This window comes from Temnothorax longispinosus, chromosome 5 (genome assembly GCF_030848805.1).
Source record: "Temnothorax longispinosus isolate EJ_2023e chromosome 5, Tlon_JGU_v1, whole genome shotgun sequence".
Lineage (NCBI taxonomy): Eukaryota > Metazoa > Arthropoda > Insecta > Hymenoptera > Formicidae > Temnothorax > Temnothorax longispinosus.
In genome coordinates this window covers 17,491,241-17,516,041 of record NC_092362.1, presented here as the reverse complement: position 1 = coordinate 17,516,041, position 24,801 = coordinate 17,491,241, and the positions used below count along the sequence as shown (strand labels likewise).

Below are 24,801 nucleotides of genomic sequence, written 5' to 3'. Positions count from 1 at the left end.
AGGGCTCGGTAGGCGACGCCTAGTCTACCTCGAATATCCTCGGCTCCGGTCATTAGCATATCGAATGAAGGCGAAGTTCAAAGAGTCCCTCGCGAACATCTCGTGGAAAACCCACAGCATTTCTTTTAAGAATGTTAGCCCGTCGCGAAAGGACTTTTTGTCCCAGGACTTTTGATCGATCCTTCACAGTTCGAACATCCCTCCTAACAAGCTACTATATGGAATTATAATTTATCCTTTATCGACATCGAGATATGTTGCAAACTCAGCAAGCCACTTTTCACATTATTCTGTGATCAAGTTGGATTCTTTCTTAGCGAAGGGATATCCTGCTTTACCTTAGGAGCTATTTAAAAAAAAAAATTCCTACAAGTTGGTTAAAAAATCTTATAGACATAAATGATAGCTAGATATATCCAGAACGAACCCTATTATTCCAGTATCCTGTTTGATTGTTGAAAACGAAACGCGCCGAGGATACTTCGCGTGCGGATTAGGTACACCTTTCCGTGAAGAATCAGGGGAGAACGCTTTTGTGGAAATTCAACGGACGGGTGTCCAATGAACGGGAACGGGGATAAACGATACCGTAGGTCCGGCACTGAACGCGCGCGGCTCGACGGGTTGGCGCGGACATTCCACGGCCCACAGGTAGCATTAAAGGAATGCAGATAGGATGAATGAGGTGGTCCATGCCACTGTCGATGGATGCGGAGTAGCATGAGAAAGAGAGAGAGATGGAATCGAACGATCAGGGGCGAGAGGGGGGCGGTGGACTCGCGCGTTAGTGAGACGAAGAGATATGCTGGGAGATGTTGAGAGAGACGGAGAAAGGGAAACCGAGGCGCATTCCACGTTACCACGATAATTAACGGCTATATTCCAACCTCATCCCACGGAGCGAGTCTCCGATGGTAGATGCGAGAAGGAAAGAGAGAGAGAGAGAGAGAGAGAGAGAGAGAGAGAGAGAGAGAGAGAGAGAGAGAGAAGAGGAGGAGAGAGAAAGGGGGAGAGGGAGAAGAGGAGGGGAACGATGAGCGAAGAGCATTTGAATAAAAGGCGCGAGTACACAAGTTTCCTTTAATCAACGCATTCTTCCGCGGTAGCGTAAAGAAACTCCGACCACGCGCAACAACGCGATAAGATTCCTCCGCGGCGTATAATCGTGAACGAGCCGATTTATTTTTGTTTATTATCGTTTGCCCCTCAATTAACATTTAAGAGGAATCAATTTTGCGAGGCTTTGGGTAAACAGTACAACTTCAAATTTGACGGCAAAATGGCGTTGTCGACATGCATCTCGTACATGATATCAATAATCGAGGCAGTTTAGCTTAGGTTAACATAAATACTTTTAATAATAAAGTCTTATTAAACACAGAGTATTTTAAGGCACGCAGAAATAAGATTTGCTGTACTAAAAAAATATATTTTTTAGATTGTTACTAAGATTTATTTGTGAAGTAAACGTTATTTTTAGTTTATTCGAAATTGAGAAGGATAATTCAAAAAGTGACGACAATTCAGGATTTCTTTATACAGAGATTATTTGCATTGGCGCGATTAAATCATAGCTTCAGCGCGAGAGGCAAAAAAGCGAAAGTGTTTCCTTCTCGCATCTTCCGAATTTTTTTGGAGACAGGGAATCTCCAAAAAACATCTTACCACTGTTGAAAGAGAACGTTTGAGTTGCACGTGACCAAGAGGAGCAACAGATACGGAGAGGGCTATCGCTCTCCATGCACTGGGTCACCGACTGATAAGCGGCTGCGGTGTCATACGAGAAAAAAGCGCTAGGCTACGATATTACTTGCGTAGAAAAATAAAATGCTCAGTCTTATACGACCCAACACGATAATCGGCCCTCATATACGGACGGAAGTATCTTTTCTGTCATGACAGCGCAATAAACACACGTTACTCTCTTGACATACAAACTTGCCATAAGTGACGTGCATTGCACTTCAATTTTTTCGAGAATTCAAACTATATTACACATATTTCGATGAATTAAGATTTCGATACCATAGAACACGAAAATAGTTTTTATTAGTGAAAATTGAACACGAAATTAGCAACTATAATTGAAATCGGTAAAATTGTTTCCATTTTATTTTTATATAAACGTAAGATGTCGTAAATACCGGGCTTTAGAGATTATTGCGCATGATTATTTCCCTTTTACTATTGTTTCTTCTTCCTCTACGAGAAAAAGGTGCACGCGATAGTTCATTGCCACATTCAAAGCACCTTCCATTGAATGTAACTTATGGATTTCCAAGGTTCCGCGATAACTGATATAAACGTGCCGTATGTAAATTTACATTACCTGTTTTTACACTATTCTATTTCTTCCTTTCTCTCTTTTATTATTCTGAATGTGATTCTGAATTAATTTTCTAGCTAATAATATAATTTTTTGTCGTCGACTTGAAACAAAACTAAATAATTTTCTTGGAAAATCGTTAACCTTTAGTTAATATGTATATTGCCAATTTGACATAATATTTTGTATAAGTATATATATTTCAGTTTGACGTTGTAATGTCTGATTAGTTATCTTGATTTTAACCGGCTTATATAATATATATTATTTATTTTTATGTAAAAAGTAGCTTAGAAATAGGCTATCGAAAGATTTTATTGCTATTCTAGTCTGTTTTTATTTCTATCTCTCAATGCGCACAGCATTCGGTTTTTCCGTCTTTTATTGTCATCTTGTCTATCTCACGCGGCCGCGGCGTCGTCCGATTTCGAAACAATCTGTTTTCATTCATGATCGTGGGCACGACGGAAACGAGCTTATTGCTCTTTTTGCCGTGGTGCGATCACGCGGCTGCTGCTTGATTCATAGGAACGCGATCAATGGTCGCCTAATGTTCTATAGGGTCGATAAGCGGCAAGCATCTGTATTTTTCATGATCAAGAAAAAAAAAGCGCATGGTGTCATTGCCAACGCCTCGTTACTGTCACTGGTTGTTTCATAACTTCCCGTCGATTGCGCTTACATTTAATATATATTGTACAAGCATATTACAAGTATTTATTTTATCTCTGTTATTTAGACATTTATTTATTTGTAACTAATAGATCTTTATTTTCTTTTGAATCGTCGATTTTCTAAAATGATTGCATTAATTGACCGAGACGCGCTTAACGGATTTATCCATTATAAACGTGTTTTCAAACGACCGAAACAACATTGTCTTAATTCAATATACGCACTACCAATATCGCATTCCAACGGTGCTGAACTAAATACTTCTTGCGGAGCATATATCTCGACGTCATCCTCTTTCAAATGAACGTACGAGGTCGATAGGTCGATAACCGGTTAGTTCAACTTGGCTATTGACACTTTTATGGAGTATGATCAGCACCTTTCTCAGGTTGACTTTATGCAGTATTTCCTACTTTCCACAGGATGCTCAGGATTACTGAACATTTTCATTATAAATACTAGAGGACAAAGGAAGAAAAATGACAAGATGTTATAATATTATAGTGACAATGTGTCGAAAATTTATAAATGAAGAATTTAAAGACGTAAATAGATAAAAAAAACAACTTCTAATTAATTTGACCAATATTTTACTTTAAGTTCAGGAACTTAGTTCAAATCGCGATTTAGTTAGCAAGACAACAGGAAGGGAGATTGAAGATAAAAATTTTGCCTTTCGCTAAGTCGATCCCAAATTTTTCGTAGAATCTGTAATTAAAGGTACGTTTGATGGTTCCTCAGGATACCTTGCATACACTTCCTCGACAGTTCCGTGGATCGATCATTCGAAGATCGAATTCCAGAGCCGCGCGCAGGTACGACAACGGCGACCTAGAAAACACGACGCGGCCCACCGCAAAGCCTACCTCGTCGTCGTCGTCGTAGAAAATTTTTTTTCATTAAGCCTCTCCTCCTTGGCGCCTGCGCCTAATCCAAATGGCTCCGTTTGCCTCCTCTCTCTCTTCCTCCTGTCCCTTACGCCTCCTCTCGAACCGCGTCTCTCTCTCGCTCGCGACAGCGGCCTCTCACCCGCGCTCGCTCTCCTCGTTTCTACGTCTATGAATGGGATTCTTTCGTGAACAGCGTTCACGCACACCGGCGCATGCCGCGCGCAGCTTCAGTACACATCGCCTCGCAGCGAGAGACAGAGAAAGAGTATGTACGTACATTTCACACCGGCCGCACGATTCCACCGCGCGCATTCCAACCTATTCCCATGACGAAATTCAAGACGAGTCGCCTCTCTGATAGCTCCGCTCGGCCGTACCGTCGTCGAAGAGCAAACTCCGGCGACGAGACTCGGCGAGCGAGCGCGAGGCGGGCAGCGGGAACGGCGGGGAACTCGTTTTCGGAGTTCTCGAACCTCGACAAGTTGATTCAAGAAACTCTCCTCGTGAGTGGTCTCGTTTAAGATCGCCCGTCGCTCGCGGCGAGAAGAAAAGAAAATTCCTCGTCCTCTCTTTCCACACACCCACGCCAATTCCTGTGAGAATTTTCGGGATTTTCGTAAAGTGGCGAACAAGAATCTCCTCGGTTAACTCGCGCCGCGCGTGACGAGCCTCCGCGAGGTTCCCTTTTTTTTTTTGTTTAGAAACTTTTGATGAGAAACCAAGCTGCGCGATTTTGAACATTCGAGTGGTTTAGATACATGGATTGGAACCTTACCATTTTTTAGAAGAATTTTTTAGAAGATATTAAAGTTTAAAAATCGATGTTTTTTCAAGGGAAATATTATGAAATATCCTTTTTAGAAAGAGTGGATAGAGAGATTACATAATTAATATATTCTGTATTTTTTGAGTAAAACTATTCTATAATAAGGTGTCAGAAAGTTGTTGATAATAATTATTTTATTCGAATATACAATATTATTATTAATATATTTTATCTGTATATATTATCTTAATATCATTATACGAGAAATCTCTCTCTCTCCCCCCCCTCCCCCTCTGTATACTTTTATTGCATGTTGTATATTAAAGATACTTATACCTAACGCGTCACAACTAAACGTGCTAATCCAAATGAATTAATGAAATACGAAAGTATTAAAACAGATGTAACTTAAACGTCCTTTTTTTATAACTGATTTTTTTCATTTTTGTATCGCGAGAAATTTCATCGAGGAAGCGCGGTCGCTTTTTACAAGGCCGCGCATTTATCATCGCTGAACCACTTCCATGTCCGGTACGTTTAATCGACCTCTTCCGCAAAATTCTGATTGTCAAGCCAGACAGGAGAGTATCAGCATAGCTAAACTGCATACGTCATCGTCATTCATGATTTTTCCCACCCATTCACGCGTGACGCATTGTTTCCGACTTAGTCATCGACTCCCATCTATAAGTTTGCGGAAGTATTCTGAGATAAGTCTCTTTATTGCGGGTGCTTAGTTGTGATAGAGGAGAATTAAGATTGATGATTATACGTTCGAAAATAATAAAAATAACAATTTTGAAAAAAATAATTCCTTTAATGTCTATCCGTCGTTCCATTCGGAATTTTTAAAGCCCAATCACCGTACTGTCGGTCATACAGCGAAATAGTATTATCGATCGGATGTTTATACGTTTAGTCATGTCAAGAAAATTACGCGTTACCATCATTTTATGTAAGATATAAAAATGTAGAGTTACGGTAACTTTTCTCAACGTTACTCTCGACACTATTTTTTACGGGCGGGGCTCGTGCGAATTTCGTCGGATGCGCGCGCGGTGATAATTAACGCGGTGACGTGTGACCGGTAAATATCAATTCTGCGAAAGAAACGGAAGTTCGGACGCGAGGAGGAACATTAAAACGAGGGTTTGCGTTTTATGAGCTACGTAAACGCTGCGAAATTGCGCAGTTCCACCCACGCGACACGGTCGTTCACCCGCAACGTATGATTTTCTTATAGCTTCCGCGCGTGTCGTTAGGAATAATTTTGATTTCTAGCTATTGCTTTCGGCAACGTGAGGCTTCTTTCGATATGTTCGTTACAACAGCACGCTATTTGTCTTTTGCATGCACGATATGTCCGGGATGTGCACTGAAAAAAGGGACGTATATACATGCCGATAGTATCGATCTTTTGATTCTTCGATTGATGGTCTTTGATGACAGCCTGGGCTTCTCGAGAATCATGAGGGTCATAGTCGGAAGTTTTAGCAGGGAAAATTGCAACGTTGCACGGTAAGAACAAACGGGATAAAAATAGATCTTGATAGTGCACTTTGTTAGTAATTTGCGCGAAACGTGAGTGAAGACAAGAAGAGTATAAAGACAGTGTAAAGAGAAAATATCCTTTGACGAACATAGCAGTAGATAGTTACAACATCAATTTTTTACATCACTTTTTATCGCTTTTTTACATGTGACCGCACGTTACGGTGGCAAATATTCTAATTTTTCTAATTTTCGTCAATTTTCTAAATGTGTAGCGAGTCTGACTTAACACTCTTGGTTTATGTCGGTTGGTATACGGACTTTTACATTCGCTTAACAATAAACCGGCGAATTTCATCGTCAGGTAAAAGGAGTGAAACAGGTGAAACCGCCGTTACACATTACCGAGCACTTAATAGCACGCGCGCACACGCGTGGACGCTTAAGAATTGCTAATGTTTCCTCCTTGCGTAGTTCAGCGTAGAGTGAAGTATTCTGGAGCACGACCGCGCGCATAGAATAAGAAATGTTTTTGCGATAATATTCTGTATAGAAACGTCGCGGTGGCGGTGTGAGGGGTGAGTAGGGTTCCATAGGAATTATATGATGGGAAGGGAAGCAATTATTGGGATGATGGATGGCCCCAGGGCGCCGCCGTAATGCTTCTCTAACCAAAGATCTCTGCTCCTCTCACCACCTCCTTCTCATTCTCCTCTCACAACAGCCCTCGCCCTCCGCCTCTCCGCACTTGATCCACCACCCTGCTTTCTCTTTCACGAAAGTGGAAGAGAGAGAGAGAGAGCCTGTTACAAGAGATTTCAAGAAATTGACAGAATTGTGCGAAAATGCTATTAGAAAGAGATTACTCATTGCGTTTGGATCCACTGTATTCAGTAAATTTCCAAATAAAGTAAACCATGAATTATTATATATATTGATATAATTTCATCAAGCAATATTTTTTTATAAATATTTTGAGAAAAAATGTACTTTACATAAATTCTTTGCGAGAAAAAAAGATTTTCTGTGAAATTTGTGCTCCAGGTTTACAGACTTAAGTTAATATATTAGTTTAATTTAAAAAGCTATAGCTAATAATTAATAAAACGTGAGAGCTGCTTTAGAATAAAATAGTTTGCTTTAGATATTCACGAAGCTGCGAATTCTGAGGATAAACGCGTTCGAATCCTATCCGCGATCTTGCATTCCTGTCGTCTTTACGCATGATTCGTCGCGTGATTCATCAACGCATACTTTCGTGACGTCTCGTCAAAGCCGATTCGATTCAATCCTATCGATACGATTTAGATTTGACCGCTAATTCGATTTACTTTGCAATGACGAGCAGCGGGATGAAATCATGCGGTGAAGGGAGGCTCCGCCTTGATCCGAAGTCTAAGGTTCGCTAACCGCGACATTTTCGGACGCATGCTTCTCGGTACGATGCATCACATGTGCGAGTGTGCATAAGCGATCTTCGGAAAGCTGAATGACGACAGCGGCAAGGTGCGATGAAGGGCGAAATTGTTCTAACTATGAATAATTGCCTTTTCATATCGTTATATTATATATTACCATTGTTATTATTATTATTAAGTTTATTATCTAAAACGCTTTCTTGTGTGATAGATGCAAGAAAGTAACAATGATTAATTACGAGCAACAATTACGTGAAGTACGTTTTTAACAAATTCCGACTTTAGATAAATAGCCACGAAGAATTTCAAGCCAAATTTTTGCCGACAGATTAATATTCTTCGTGTTCTATACCTCGTTTTTATCATGATAAGTCCCAACATTTAACGATAGTATCTCGCAACATTCCGCTAAAATAATTTCACCGCTTTTGACCAAGAGAGGAGATATCGATCGATCGCTAAAGATGAAGGAATCGGTTTCCAAGAGGCAAGAGATCCTTAAGTACATGAAGGGTTTAAGCGACCATCTTGAGTTTTATTCCCCTCACGATCCACACTCGCTGATCTTCTTTCGCCGGACTACGTAGAACAGATAGCTGAAGAAACCGTATATGGATTCTCGAAGCTATATTCCATTCCTCTTCTTAACCCTTCCCCGTTTTTATCGTGGTCTTCCGCCTTCGCCTCGTTCTACGTCGAGCCTCGCAAGATACACGGCTGCGCAGCTACTTCAGCTGCAGCTCGCGGATTCTCGGGTCGCCATTTTCGATCGCGCTATTCGCTATTACCTTCACATCTCTCCACGGCATTTAATACGTTGATTCTTAAACTTCTCGCGACTCGCAATGACTCGTACATTTTATAGAGCTGAAACAAAACTGGCTCTCTCGTGTCTCGTGTCGTGAAAGCGACGTGAGCCGATGGGGAGTTTTGAATTTTTTATTATCTCACGATAGATTGAATCTGTTGCAATCAGGTTCGGTAAAGATCATTCGTCAAACAATTCTGTTTGAACAAATGCAATGATTTCGCGAATTGATATTATCCGTTTATTTGCTCGTGACCGTTATTGGCCTTTGCAATGTTTGTTTATGACGTAAAAACATTGCACGCGCCGTATCAGCACAAAGGCGACCTCCTTGTAACGAAAGACGTCCCACTCTCGTCCATCTCAATTCTGTTTAATCACGCATTGCGCAGCTGAGTACTCGATATCGAAGGCACAGCGCAAGAGCGTAGGAGCGTAACATCGATCGACGAGCGATTCCCATTGTTATTTATCTTCGTTTTCGAAAATCAAGAATTTGTTCAAGTAACTTACACCATCGAGACGCAGAGATCCCGTCGCTCAGCATTTCTTCAACAGCACCCCTTTATCGCCCGGCAATTTGGGAAATTACTTAATTTTTGTCGCTGTATCGCACTATCAGTTCGAAGCAAAAAAATCGAAGATCGAAATTCGCACAAATAGGTCGAAATAATAACAAAGTCTGAACAACCGCGCGAGAGAGATACGGATCGGAAACCTAAAGCGATCTTCGCCCATCCTGACGATGATAATAATGTTCTGACAGACCGGGGGAAGATATAATGAGGGGGGATGGATGCAGGTAGGGCGGCTGTCGGCACTTTATGATAAAGTGGCGGCGCTAACCTTTCGAACAAACACACCGGTGTACCGACTGCATCGTGCCGCCGCGCCGCGCCGCTCGCCGTTGCAATCGACGCGCTACGCGCTAGGTCAATAGCACGAATAAACAATACGTTTCACCGATTAAAGAATCTAATCGCCTCTTGAATCTCGCGATTATTCTGATTACCTACGTATACAACAATTCAGTTAATTTAGTGATATTATACGAGATAGAGTAAAATTTTTACAGAATATTATAACCGAAATGTACAAAATAAAATTAATAATCCGTTATGTAGTAAAGCACACTTACAAGTACAGAAAAAAAATCTGAAGTTTAAATTAAGTAATTAAAAATTAAAATGCTCAGACATATTTGTTTAACGATAGATCGAGCAAAATTTAGAGTTATAGATTTCTTTGAGAAGAGAACAGGTAATTTTTTTGCAATGAGAATTTTAATTAGATCATTGTCTTGTGATGAAATCTGAATCACGTAACTTATCCATGATTTCTGCGTGTATATCAAGTTTTTTTTATTTATTCTCAATTCGCGGTTGAAACAAAAATGGTTAAAGCTACTAAAACGTTATTTATTCACCTCGTTGAAATCACATAGGTATAATTTGAACGGTATCACATTGACGTTTCCATTCACCAAGGATATTGACATAAGGTGGCAATGCCGCCGGTGATAATCGCGTGTTAATCCGCCAATGTGGAGACACCGTATCTAAGCTGCATCCGGTGCATAAGTACATCGAGGCGCGATACGGTTTCGAGATCGCACGCGTAGCAGCATCACGCGAGTCGATATACGAATTCCTGGCACAAAGGGAAGTGGCGGCGATTAAGTAACGGGTATGCATTCCGCGAATGCGCTTTCCGTCACTAACCATCGAGAGCGACAGAAACGCCATCGCTTCGGTGCACCGTCATTAAGGACAGAGATGCACACCAACGGATATAACTAAAATATTATTTCTGCAATTTATTAATTGACTTTTGCATTCCTGAATGGAACTTGCATTTCCTTAACAAGCGTATTATCTTAAATTAATGATAAGAGATTAACATATTTTTGTTTAATTAAAAAAAAGTTGATAATATTTATTTTATTGTGAAAAAATGTTCACTACTGCAGTTAAGGATGCCACGACGATTATTCTACTGCAAAGAATTATTGCATTATAACACGCGAGGGCGTCGTACAGCCGATTATTTAAATACGCCGGCGGTTTAACGCGGATTTGCGTTTAAGAGAAACGAGTTCATGGTAATCGCCGCTATGCGCGATACGCTAATCGCAGCCGTTTTCTTGTATCTGTTATGTATCCGCTTCGGTGATGAGCGTACCGACAACGACGACAACGACGACGACGACGACGATGAGCGAACCGCGCGCTACTTCGACGCGAATGTATATAAAACGGTCAAAACCGTCGCGACCTAGTAATGAACGCGCCGCCGCGGCACGTCGAAGACGATTGGGAATGTATAGCGCGGAGGGGAACGTAATAGGTAGAAATAGAAATGCCAATGCGATTATTGCCGTCCTCGCGGCGACGGTGGCGGGTGAAACGGCAGCGATTACTCAACGCAACATTGAGCAATTGTAGGAGGCAAGAGAGTGCCGTCGGTTGAGTTTGCACAACAACCTGCGTTATGTACACGACGCGACGATCCCTAGGTGAAAAACGCAAGGACGTATACGGCAGATATATAAGTTCCTCCTTAATAAGGATGAGCCTGTGCGATATTCTGCGCGCGTTTACGATCGCATCCGTCGACCGATCGAACAGAATACAGAATGCAGAAAATGCGACTGGTACTTTTGGCACATTTACGTTCATTAATATATACATATACGAAAGTGCAACATTACTAAATAATATTTAACGGTATAATAAATATGTAAATTGTTAAGTCTAGTAAATAATCTCTTTAATTTACTGCAATCGTGTGCAAATAATTGCAATTTATATAATATCGCGTGTGCTCATTTAAGAAAAATGTGCGCAATTATTTTGATACGATCGCGGAAATAAACACATGAATTATTTACTACTCATTCTCTATAATAAATCCACTCAAAATGTCATAGGTCGACGGCCACCTCCATAAATTTATGACGCGAGCGTAATCCCGGGGAAGTATCGGGACGCTATCGATAGCATGTCAACATCGTATCCGGGAAAGTGGTTCCGACGAACGCCGGTCAGCGCGATAGAGAGAGAAAAAGAGGGAGAAAGTAAAAAGCGGACCCTCGTCGTTTTCACGCATCTACAAAGTCGACGCGAGTTCTCGCGTTGCGGTCTACGATATAGTAGGAGGTCACAATGGCCTCACGGATGCCTACAAGGTGCTACGTTCACATCGCTCCCCAAGCTCAATTATCATATTGGGTCTGAGACCAGTTTCCTCTGTCCCTCTGTAACCCCTCGTCCGCGACATCCGTCTCGCTGTTCTTCTTTCCGGGCTAAGGCATATCATCTCTCTCTTTCTCTCCTCTCTAACCTTCCTCCCCCTCAACGCCCGTCTTCTCTGTCTCTCTTCTTCTGTCTTCTCTCGGTTCGTTCTTGTTCGCCGTTTCTCTCACATTCTCCATCAAGATCATTCCTCCTTTCTCCATCTCGCAGCCGAGTTCGATCGACTCTCTCCCTTTCTCTCTTCCTCTTTCTCTTTCCTTTTTGCTCATGCCCGTCTCTCCCGCCTATTGTCGACCGCCTGCCAGCATAATGCATCTTAAACGGCGGCGCCTCAAAGATCGACGCCTCGGTCTGGCCTCTTCGGAATTCTTCAATATAAATTAGATTCTTGAATGGGGATTCTAGATCGGTGGTATGACCGCGACCGGTGTAAGGGAAGGGTAACTTAGGCCAACTGAAAGGGAACTCACGTATGTATTTATTTATCTATGCGTTCGAATATTGGAATATATCTCTTCCAACTTCCAACTTCGGCGCCTTTCTGTCGTCAGTCTTTTTTTTTATCGCTTCCGACGTGAGATTATCTTCGGAAGTCTTTTAAATATTTGACTCGGTGGAGGGGGAACGCAAATTAGAAAATAATATATCATGTAAGTATTTCACGGGTCTTAATCTTATTCGTCTCAAATAATTTGACGTAAAAGTATATAAATATTTCTTTTTTTAATTTTAGTATAAAACATTACAAAGTTGCATATATAATGTTTCAATAACGCATATTGAACTCACCAGAATACAGGAAGTTATTTCTTTTTATCGATTGCACAAATTTGTACAAATAAATATGTAGGAACAAGAGAAGCTTTTTAATCTAATATAATAAATGTAATTCGCGTAAATAATCGTTTTAAGCGATTAAATATTATGATCGAACGAACTTGCGCGTTGTACGTTAATCGAACTTCTGTAGTTTCGTGGAAAAAAGGGCCACCGTCTACGATGGGCGCCGTTCATCGATCGATTCAACCCTGAGAGGTGTACTACACCCTTTGCGGCGCCTAGTGTTTTCCTTTCTTTCGTACCGCCTTGACTCATCCGATCTCGTCTCGACCGATGCCATCGGCAACCGAGGGTTAGAAGCTTACGAGCGATATAATCGCGTGAACAAAAAGTACCATTGCAATTCTCGTCGGTAATTTCTTTCTTGACTTTCAGATATGACATCGTAAAGTAAAAAATGTACAAAGCTTGAATTTTTACGCGAAATAATCAGTAGAGCTTGTATCCCTTATGGACCAAGGTATCGAATCTTATTGTTAGAATCATCACTTATCTCTATTTTGACAACATAAATCTTTTTTTTTCTGTACAATTAAAACGAAAACCGTAACCGTCGTAATCGAAAGCGATAGTCGTGATTAAATTTCAATGCTACAGGCCAGAGGAAGTGAATATCCGCGCTTAAGAATGGGAACACGATGATTGACGTAAAGTACATTTTTCCGTGTTTACAACGTCGGGAATTGAACTTAGATTTCTATTCGATGCCCTTTGGACTGAAATGCACGTAATCGAGTTCCCCCATTATCGGAACAAGTTTATGTGTCGAATCGTGTTTACAAGATCCGTAGCACGTTGTAACTACTTGATAGTCCCAACTGCATCGTATATCGCCGGATACCCACACTGGCGATCAGTTGCTTATCTGTATATTTGTATAAACATACTTACCTTCAGTGTTACGTCCAACGTTACGACGTCGAGGAACACAGAACAAGAGAGAGAGCTATAAAGTTACAAGGGGAAGAGATCAAAAAGAGAGAGAAGAGAGAACATAATAATCATCCGATTTATTATGTCAATCCGATATCATAATAAACTTACACAGATAACTATTATTTTACAACAGTGAAAATTGTGCGCAATTAGTAAAGATACAAAAAAGGAGATATTATTCGGTTACAACGTATTTTCGTGCGAGAAAAAGTGAGATTTGCGTGAAAACCGAAGTTAAACACTGAGAGTCAAAATTAATTTTTGAACCGGTGGGAGGTGATCAGCAACTTTGGAGTTCGCGGGACACGTAGCAATAAGTTATTCGTTTAACTTGAATTGTTCCATTTTATTTGTTGCTATTAGTCACGCACATAATAACGTACGGTGAACAGCCTAGCGTTAGATCAACGCCGAAATAAGCTCATGCGGCAGAAAGAGAAGCGGCGGCGTCATACGCGCCGCGCTTAGGCACAAAGCGCAAGAGGATCGAGCGAGTCGACGAAAGAAAGAACGAGACGAGCTGAAGAGCTCAAGAGAGAGAGAGACAAGGAGTGAGAGAGGGGTAAGAGGAGGGAGGGAGAAAGGAGAGTACTTGCGGCGCGTAGAGAAGCCCACACGAGTCTGGCCGGATACTCACACTTCCGGTCCTACACATGGGCCGCCGCGCCGGCCGCCGGGGCGTCGTTCTCCTTTGCTTCGCGCGAGAGCGAGATTAGCATGTGTGTGCGTGCGTATATAATGTACGTGTGCATAGCCGGCCGTCAGGCTCGCCACTTGCGCTCGCGCGCGCATGGACGCACACCGAGAGACAATACCGTAACGTCACACTCGCGACTTATGCTCTTCCTATGCCGACGACGACGAGGATGGCGGTGGCGGCGGCGGTGGCGGCGACAGTGTTGGTACAATGACGTCACACTGTCGGCACCCTACGCGCGCGTACATACACCCACACTAGCCTAGGCCGCAAGTCGCTCGTTCTTCGCTTTGTACCCTCCTGAGACCCAAAGCTACATTTTCAGTGGCACTCAAGGAAAAAAATTGATTGTTTCATATTATATGCGGGATATATAAGAAAAGAGAATACTATTTTTTGTTAATAATCGCAATACTCGATCAATTCTTAAGTGTTTGTATTTATAAACTAGGCTTTCTATGACTTATTGTTAGCGTCTTTTGTCTTTGTATTATTGAGTTTTACGTAGTATATTTTAGGTATAAATAATTAACGATGCTACAAGTTTAAATGTGTGCTTATAAAATATATATATGTAGCAAGAATAATATTTCTATATTTTTAACTGGTCTCTTTGTCTTCTCTTTTTTATAAATATAAAAATATTCAGTTACTTATTGAGACACACTTAGAAGCTCAAAAAACAGCGGATATATCACTGACATTTTGCAATTTTTTTCTTTTCTGTATGCAATTTTCTCATTTTCTTCTCCCGGCTCGATAAATTGCTATTCTGAGGGATATATCGAATGCTCATTACGAGGCAAGGGGACAAATTAACGACGCGAGTTTCCGTCCGGGCGCCACGCGGGTCTCTCGATGAGACAGATTTAGACCTGTCGCAGGAAAAAGTGGATGCGCGGAGGTTTACGCGGCCTGTTTACAGAGAACGCGGGCCCGAGTGGTAAAAGTTCACGCCGCGCGCGGGTAGGGAGGGAGGTGCGCCGAGTGGGGAGAACGGGGGAGCAGCGGGGTGCACCGGCAATTCGAGAATCGGCGACGACTTCCGGCGGTTCCGTTGACCCCGCGGCAAAAGTTCGTCGGTACCGCTGCCGCGCCGCCGACTTCTCTGCGACGCAGAAAGAGCGAACGTGTGTATTCGCGGAGGGACGATCCGCGAATCCCTCTTCTCTCCTCTTTCTCCGGTGAGAAGTGTCTTGCGATCCCAAAGCGAGAGACTGGAGAAGAGACCTGCTGAATGCGCGTCGGATGAAGCGTCATTCACCTTAATTCAACTGAGAAACTGTCCCCGTTCTTTCGCAACGTTCAATTTATAAAGATAGATCCTTTGAATTTTATTTATAACAGTATGAAAAAATTATATGGAATGCTCCAGTCGTACGACGTGTCATTTGACTGGAGATAGAAATAAACTGGTGATTATGTCACTTACGGAGACATTCAGTATATTGAAATTTAAAAGAATCAACAAATTACCTCTGACTCGAAATGCGCATTGTTAATTAAATCATACTTGTCGATTAATTTTTGTCAATCTTGTTTTAGAAAAATAAATAAATTATTACCCCATTGCAAGATATTTAATGCTTTAAAACATGCCCGTTGAAATTAAAACATAGAAATTTTGTAACGATAAAATATAAGAGCTCGTTTTCGAAGTTCGAAATTCTTTCCGATTGAATGAAACGCCGTTGCCTTATTAACAATGAGACGCAAGTACGTTCAATGAGAACCAGAGGGGCGGAGGTGTTGAAAACGGAGGTGGAACGTCCACGCACGCGATAGCTTCGATTTATACGCAAACGCGCATTCCGGATGCGAGCCTTGCACGTATAGGAACGCAGTTAAGCGATCGGCCTCGAGCGAGCAGTCTCTTATAGAAACCTGCGAAGCTTTGCACTAATTTTCCATCCGTATTCAATGTGTAAATTACAGATGGTGTCGTCGCGAATTTTACGCGTGTGTGTCCTGAATAAAACTCGCGCGAAGCGGTACAAGTGTAGGAGAGATTACAATAGAGCGCACATTTCGCAATACGCGTCTAAACAAACGTGTAGTAGGTACACAAAGGATACGAAAGTTCTCATGGACAATGGTCGTTCTACCAGCATGGTTATAGTATAACGGACTTATTTATTGGAAATTAAAGAATTTTGCACGTTTACCGCGTAAAGGAGAAATGATATTCGCTGTGGCAATTTGCCGATTGGTAAGTTTCAGGAAGATGAAGGATTTGTCTAAAGGCGGCGTTATGAACATGAACCATGGTCCAATCTTATATTAAAAACCGTCTTAAATTCGTCTGTCATAAACGGTGTTGAAATTCCATCTAACTAATAAAATAATTGAAAAATAAGACAATATATTGACTGTGAAAGATCAGACTATAAATACGAGAACAACAAACTTTTGCTCGCTTCGTCGTAATTACATGAAACGCGTAAATGGCTTAAAAAAAAAACGGATCTTGCTGATAAAGCGGTAAAGGGATGGGTGTGTTACGAGCCAGGAAAAGGTGGCGACGTCGAGGAAAAGTGACGGCGGCGGTGGCGAAGCGCGCGCACGCGCGCGCCGTATGTCCGACACTTTATGAATGCACGCCGCGGCCGCGTGTGCGTGCGTACGTGCGTGCTCGCGTATACGTATGCGCGCCCGTACTACGTACGATACGGCGGCGGCGGTGGCGGCGGCGGCGACGACGGCGGTCGCAGTACATTCATGCGGAGCTCCGGCGAGCGTATTTGTCGCGCGTAGCGCGCGTAGTAAGTACCCATACGCGGGCGACGCGTGCGTGCGCGATAAATGGAGGGCGCGATGAATGTACTTAGAATATCGTTGCCCCGCAGAAATCGTTAAAACGAGCCCGTCTTGCGCCTGCGGGCACGGGGCACGACCGCCCGCGCTTATATTCACGCCGCTGAAAACACGCGAGATCGATATGCATAAAGATTTAAGTTACACCGTCACTCTCTGTGGCCTTTCGGTGCTAATCGTGTTACATCATAAAGGACCTGCCGCGTCTTATTCCATTTTCGCCAAAGAGTGTATACAGATATGATCTAATTTACATGATCAAACAGTTCGTTTTTCTCACTTCCATCTTAAATTCGTATTTATAAAGATGGAGTATGCTTATTAACTGTGGAAAGCTTTATTGTAATGCATAAATTATGATTATTATTATTACGATTATAATCATGTAATTAATAATTATATATACTGGCATAAGCCTGAATTTAAGGGTTCAACGCGTTGCACATTTATTTGTCGAATCGTAATTTTATTAATATAAGCCTTCCTGCATATGTAAAATTTTGTTTGGAATATCGTTTTGCGCCGTGACACTCAATGCAACGTTTACATCTCGATGTTTCTTCTTCTTATCATATACGCAACGTGGTCAAACGCCTTCCGCGCCTGCGCCTTGTACAATAATAATTACGCTCATTGACATTTTTTTCCGGTTCATTCATCAGGGCTGACCCGACCCGAGCCAGAAGGCGGGCGTGCCGCTTTGCCGCACCTCGTCGATCTCACGTGCTTTATTGGAACACAACGCCACAACGTGCACGAACGTTTAAACACGAACGCTGTGCATTCCACTTGCGCTAGATGTGTTTTTCGTACATATTTATTTCCGTACGTATTTTATATAGCGTACGAAAATAACACCGTGCATTTAATTGCTGTAATTAATGACACGCATTTGCGGACTCTAAAAAAAGCGTGCACTTTGCTTTTCACGACGGTTTAACAAACGGTATTTCCGATAATCCTGACAAATCGAAACTATGAAGTAAACAGAGGAAACAGAAAATTAAGCGGAGATTTAATTACGCCTACCTAAACGTTGAAATACAAAATGCTTAGCGTATTTTTTTATTTTTACACGAATGTGTTTTACGTTGCTCGATCAATGTCAGCTTCCGACGCTTCATTCTTTATGCTTGATCGTAAATTCTACGGCTCGGCAATTGTGCCATGATAATTGTGATAATATTCTTTACACTCGCCAACGTTACCCGAAAAGCGAAGGTCCGAATATTTAGTCAAATATTCATACACTGACTCCACGTCTGCTTCCTACTCCATTTCTTGCGCTTGATTATACGCCGCGTAACCGACCCTCTCCGTTGCGCTGAAGTCACCTCGCTTCACGAAGTACACGTTCTACACGGCACGCACGTGTGTCCGCGGAACCCGCGTAACCACTCACGCGAAAAAACACCCTCATTCGTAGCGTCGACTAAATAAAAGGTGCAGCGCCGAATAGACCACATATCGTTTCTTCATTAAGAAACGTTTGTACTCACTCCATTAAAAACGATAATATTTTGTATAATTTGGATGGTGATTTATTTATTTATTTTTTATTAGAGAGAAATGCGGTAATCGGAGAACAAGATCTTTTCCCTAATAAATCGATACCTCAGATTTTTTTATACCTTATTGTTAGAATTGATTTTAAATTTAGCTTATTCAAAAAATTGTGTAACATAATTTGCCATTTTTAAAACCACATTTAAACAGGATTTATTTACGTTTTTTTTTCTTTTTTTTTTCACGGAATAATACGAGTGGCAATTGCCAGGTCGATATTCGAATTAAATACAGCTGTAACTTGGTATCGAATAACGTGGTATCGAATCACACCGACAAAATTCGCGTAAACGCATCTACCGCGAGCGCGAACGTTCATTCGTCGATATTCGAGTAGCGTAAGTACAATCCTCACGATCAGGTTGCACGTTACTTTCGAGACTTTCGGTGTCGCTTACAATAATTACGCTCACGCAACGTGGCTCATTGACTCCTTTTTTTTCACCCTACTTCTCCCGCTGCCGCCACCGCCGTCGCGGTCCATTCACCGGTCCTGCCGACCGAATAACCCGCCACCTCGAGTATCTATTTGTGCATTCCATATGTTTGTGTACCAACGGTGTATGCGCGCGCGTATGTGTGGAGAGGGGGACACGATTCCGTCGAGAGAAACAACACCGTAGAACAGTGCGCGACAGACCCACGGAGAGGAAGGAGGAGGACTATCTTCTCCTTTTCTCCCCGCCTTTCTCTACCTCTCTCCCTCTTGCGCATACGTGTGAGTCTTATACGACGAACGTTGCGCTGCGGGAGGGGAACGAGATGCGAGAGGAGAGAATTTCCTGTTGTGAACGTCTTCGAATGCATCTGCCCCAGCCTCTTAAGCCCAAGCCACGCGCGAGCACGAGCACCTATTAAGGCGCCACGGATAAAAGTCACGGCTCCCTTTCCATAATTAAGGAGTTCGCTCCGAAAGGAGCACGTCATTAATATCTCGAGAGATACGAACTTAAGAATTCTGAATGTAGCGTCCGAAAAATTCGTCGATAGACTCACGTATGTAAAAAGTAGAAAATTTGACGTGATGATTCTTTATTTTAAAAAACGTGAAAAATGAGAAATAAAAAATAGAAAAGTTTATCGTCCTCGCGAAGATAATTGCGATAATTATTTTCAAACGATGAACACGAACACAACCGAGAAAAACATTATACAATGGACGGCGTTTAGGAAAGTTATCTCTCGTTATATCTCGTAAGGCGCAACCCTCGGTGTGAGGTACTCCAGGGTTAGTAATCCCGTCTCGGCTTTCGCGTATCTCGCCGATGACGGCAGACAAGAACTAGATAGCTTATCGTCCGACGTCCAAGTGCGCATATCAAGTACAAGGTACGACTGTCTTTGTCGCGTCCCCATAGTCTCATTCCTCGGCGCGATCTTTCTTCCCCACGTCGTCGGCGCTTCCCGTGTATATACTGTGTATGCATTACGGTCGTTCACACGGGCACGAGCGATGGAATGCACCAGCATCGCGCGCGCGCTTGCTCGCTCGCAGGTTCGTGTTGAGGAACCGTTAATGAATCCTCCAGTTTTTTTAGACCGCCCGTGTGTGTTGTCGAACGTGTCTCGTCGGCGCGGCGTGAGGGTAAGGGCGATGGGATGACGGAAGACGCGGACTGACCGGAACGGAACAAGATTTGGGATCCTCTTCCTCGGTTTGGGAGAAAAGAGCGCGAGAACGCTCTCGTCGCGAAACGCGTATCGGGGAATACAAATTACGATGTGATTTCCTTTGACATTTTATTTCCTCTCTCTTGCTCGCTCTTTTTATCTCTCTGTGGAATTCCCGACTTCAAGATAATATCATATCGCAAGAGCTGCTTTCTTTTTTGCATGCAAAAAGATCGAGAATCGTATAATATAAAAATCTCAATCAGTCGAGGGTTTCGATCCTTTTGTGTGCTGAAAAATGTGTAGGAGAATAAAAATTTAGTGATATATAGTTTCATTTTTTTTAAATGAAATTTATTTGTGCACCTGCAAACGATCGCTTGATTAAATTTCATACAATAACTGTTTTTTGTTTACATAACTTTATACAAATTATCCATTATTCTCATGCATTCCATGAAATTCGACGGTCATAGACATCCGTCAAGTATACGGAGTCTCGCGCGCTGATCCGTTCATTTTTCACAAGCTTCACATATCTTCTTTTAATCCTCTCGTGCGTGCTACGTGAAAGAGTGAGAGAGAGAGGGGGGTATCGGTGCCAGCAGGCCCAAAGCACACCGATACCGGCGGTCTCGAGAAACAGGAGAAGAGAGACAGGAATGAGAAAGGGAAAGAGAGAAAGAGAGAAAGAGAGAGAGAGAGAGGCAGTCACCACCAGGCCGGTACGCGGTTGCAGCTCTGTTTGGCGGCAGTCCGCTTCTGAGAACTAACGGGTCTGCCCCTTTTCCCCCGCAGTCCTCCTCCACTCCACTCGCGGCAACGCATCGCATATCCTCCCCTCTGCTGCGTCCGTCCTCTCTTACTCCTACCCCTCCGCGTACGTGCATCGCGCCTGCGTCAGCGCTGCCCGCTTGCCCGCTTGCCTGCTGCTTGCGCGTTGCTTTTGCCGCGTCGTGCGTACTAGCGAGTGCGCATCTGGCGTCTGCGCATTGGCGCGAGCGTGACGCGCAAGCAATCATTCTCAGTGTGGCACGGGCCGTCGTGCGAGTACGTTGTGTCGTCGATTGGTGTGAACGGTGCCGCGGCTGGTGCGCGCGAAGACACGTTGCTTCCCTCGTGACTTCCTCTTTTCTTTTCACTTCCTTTCGACCACGCGGCCACTCACATTGTGCTCGCAGAGACTGAGGATTAAGTGCAATGTGCACAACAATAAGTACACTATCGAGCAACTACTTTCCCAATAGTGGCATGGAAGAAATAATGCCAAAGTGCGGTCGGAAAACAGATACATTACGAACGAGACAAAAGAGTCGTGGTCAGCGATGTCGTCCCCCGGATATAACACAAACGACGACGCACAATCGAATTGGACACGAACATTGGTGTAATTCTTCGAAAACTTCTCAGGAAGCGCAAGTACGAGCTGTGTCTACGAGCAATGGAATCGCGCGAGCGCATGGAGCGCGACGTGGAAAGCTCTCACGGAAGCCGTTTCTCAGGCCTAGTCTCCCACGTCGCTCTTATCAGCCGTACGAGCACTAACGATCGGATATCGTGACGCGGGCGTCATGCGGGTGACGAACGTCGGTCGTCGTTCATAACCGGTGCGCGCTCGTCGAAAACGAGCCGCGTGTTTCAACGGGATATACTGCGTATCGGTCGCATCGGCCCCGGGAGGATCGAGGAAACCCGCCCCCCTCGTCGACGAAGCTAAAATAAATGCGGCGTAGGTGGTGACCGCCGCCCCGAGTCTCGGAGTGAAGGAAAAGGAAAAAAAAAAAAGGAAAACGCGAGTAGCGGAAGCGCGGAAGAGGAGAAAACGCGGCGTGGTTTTTGACCCGATACTCGGATTCCATTCCTCCTAGCCATTGAGGAGAGGAGGCACTCTAATGGACCCTCGTAGCGCACGGTCACGCTACACTACGGTGCGCCATAGTGCGCCGCGCGGAGACTTCCGGCCCGCCACAGGAAGCGAGACACACGTGTTCGGGCGTGTGTGTTCCCATAATACGATCTGCCTACCCTCTTCCCCCCCCCCCTTCTCATCCGTCCCTCTTCCCGTTCGTTTCCCTCCTTCCCGCTCGCCTCTCGCTCTACAGTGCGTTCCATATTCGACGGCCGAGGAAAAGGAAGAGCGAGCGCATCGTGTATATGTGATACGCGCGTATCCGTTTCGTTCCTGCATATACATTCGATCGTTGGTTCGTTTGTTCCGTTTGCCGAAACGTGCATGAAGAAAAGTGAAACGGAGCCATGAACGAGAAAAAACCACTGGTAAGATAACATCGAGACGAATATGTAACGACTCTTATTAGCTTTACACCGTTCTGTAACGGCTTCTTTAACCGCATTTGCTTTGCTGCTGACGGTGCGTGGCGATAGAAAAAGAAAGAGAGAGAGAGACCAACGAATTTATGTACGAGCGAAAGTTTCGACTAAGGCTCTAAAGGATTGAAACGTTTACGTTCAGAAATTCTGAGTGCCAGTGGATTAAAGTATCGCATTTCTATTATGTTCGATTCAATCGTACCGTTTAATTACTCGAAATACGGTTTTTCTATACGGCCGTGTTATGAATGAATCTCATATCAACGTCTACGTTTCTCGCGATCGGAAAAATTCTCGTCCTTACATTCTCGGGTTGCATTTCGTTTAATTGATCGATACAAACTTTTTTTCCTATATGGTCATGTTATGAATGAGTTTTCAACGTTACATTCATATTTCCCGATACGGCGGCCGTACGCCCGCGGTGTAGAGGTGCTCAACCGTGTTGTTCCCCCGTCATTCGGACTTTGACCCGTTAATCAGAAAATACCGAGAATACTTCAATTTATTTAAATATGTAACTTACAACTCTGGATTAGCATACCAAGTTACGATAAAATCTGCTCGAAATTGTAGAAATTTTTGAAACTTTATTTTTATTGACGTTGAATTTTTTTTTACAAAGTAAATCGAACATGAGACTGCTTCGCCAATAAATAACTAACAATAATGATTTTTTATTCGACTGGCTATCTTTAATAAAAAGATTTAATATAAAAATCGCCAATTTGGTCGAATAAAAAATTATTACTTTTACAAAATATTTCAAAATTTACTACATCCTATTTGCTCGGTTTAATTTACGTCGACAAATTTCACGACATATTGAAAATAAAGTGAAACGCTTGGTCAACTGTCCTGTTAATGGAAATATTTAATATGATCGTTTATAAATGCGAGCGTGCTGCTAGGTAAAGTGTTAAACACATGCTTTTAACTATGTAATAATTAATTAAGATAAAAAATCGTAATCCGAAAGTATCGAGGTCATAATAGTCTCAAAATTATAAGCTTCAACTAAAGTTGAACATCAGGATCAAGTAGAGTCACGCGTTCAGGGCCGTAATTATGTGCACACGTGTACGTTGATCATTATTATTTTTCTCGGCTTATTGGATATAAGTTTTCACCGCTCAATTGATTCTGTTTTCTTAATAAGTGTAGATGCTGCTTAGACTACAGCAATTATCATAAATTTAAATAAGATTTAAATTTATAATGTGTACATACATTTTAATTACTGCTTATAAATTGTTTAACGTCGTAAAATCTGATTTTATTAGCGAATAAGGAGTTATAGAGTGCACGATAACGAAAAGTGCATGTAACAGAAAAATAGAAAAAGATTTAATATATACAGCTGTTCCATCAATCAATATCACATTTGTTCTTAAGGAATAAAGTTATAATTATTAGCATTTAATTAATTCAATTTAAAATAAGCACCTTTCGTGACGTGACAGGTGCCTAAGTTACGAAGAAAGTACAGCGTACACCGATCAACGTCCCGGAAAACGGGGAACCATGAAATTATGACTTTACATGCTTCTTTCAAGAGCGAAATACGATATAGTAATACCGGTGTGTAATACCATTTTCGGAGCACTCGCAAACGAGAATCCCGCGCTTGTAAGCGCGTGCGTGCGCGCGCGCGGCGGCGACGACGACTCAGCGGTGTTTCTCTTATCGTGCTCATCGCATTCCTGAATATTATTGCCGTGCATTTTTTTCGCGCTCGCTTCGCGTAACCGCGTGCCTGCCTGCCTCTCCCGTCTCTCTTCCGTCCTTGCTCCGGGTATCGAAACTGGTGTAATCTTAGTGAATTTAGATGCCGCGCGTGTGCGGCCGACGCGCGAAGGCAATCTCTATGTTTATTTCGCATTGCGGGGATGAGGTGATTTTTTTGTATTTCCACGGAGATTCAACCCCGTCAACGTTATACCAGTCTCAATATCCGTCCGTAGCAACAGTCGCCTCATTCGTTTTCGTTTCTTCGCTTAGCATAATAAAAAAAAAATTTTTTGTACGTACGACGTTTTCTCTCTGCCACTTTTTCGTCGTCGAGCTGCTTAAAGCTCATCTCGATCGTACATTGAACTCATTAGCATTATACGTACGACTGTTGTTTTCGGCGTTTCTTCGAATTCCGCTTAATTTCCTTAATTGGAAACGAGTCGCGGCCCCTTTAACGAGTGGGAGCAAACACGTGACTCGCGAGAGCGCCCCTTTGTCTCGCATAAAGTCCCAACTCTCCTCCCCACGAAGAGCCTTATTACCTCGGACGTTCGTTCTCGCCTGCTCCGCTGGCAAAGCTCGGCGGCCGCGGCGGCCTCAGCCCGCCGCGTTGAGATCCTCCAGATTCTTATGCGTATGTTGTA

The 24,801-nt window shown here is 42.9% G+C and overlaps 1 protein-coding gene across 6 annotated transcripts in view; it reads left to right on the top strand.

The window, feature by feature from the left end:
* LOC139813423 (serine/threonine-protein phosphatase 4 regulatory subunit 1) overlaps positions 1-24,801 on the top strand; it is a 125,944-nt gene that overhangs the window by 69,962 nt on the left and 31,181 nt on the right. The window contains exon 1 of one of the 6 annotated variants that reach the window (XM_071778930.1): positions 21,086-22,369. The exons of the other annotated variants lie outside the window; for them this stretch is intronic. The gene's annotated coding sequence lies outside the window, so the exon portion shown is untranslated. Of the gene's footprint in view, positions 1-21,085; positions 22,370-24,801 lie in introns of those variants that run through there. 6 annotated transcript variants of the gene reach the window in all.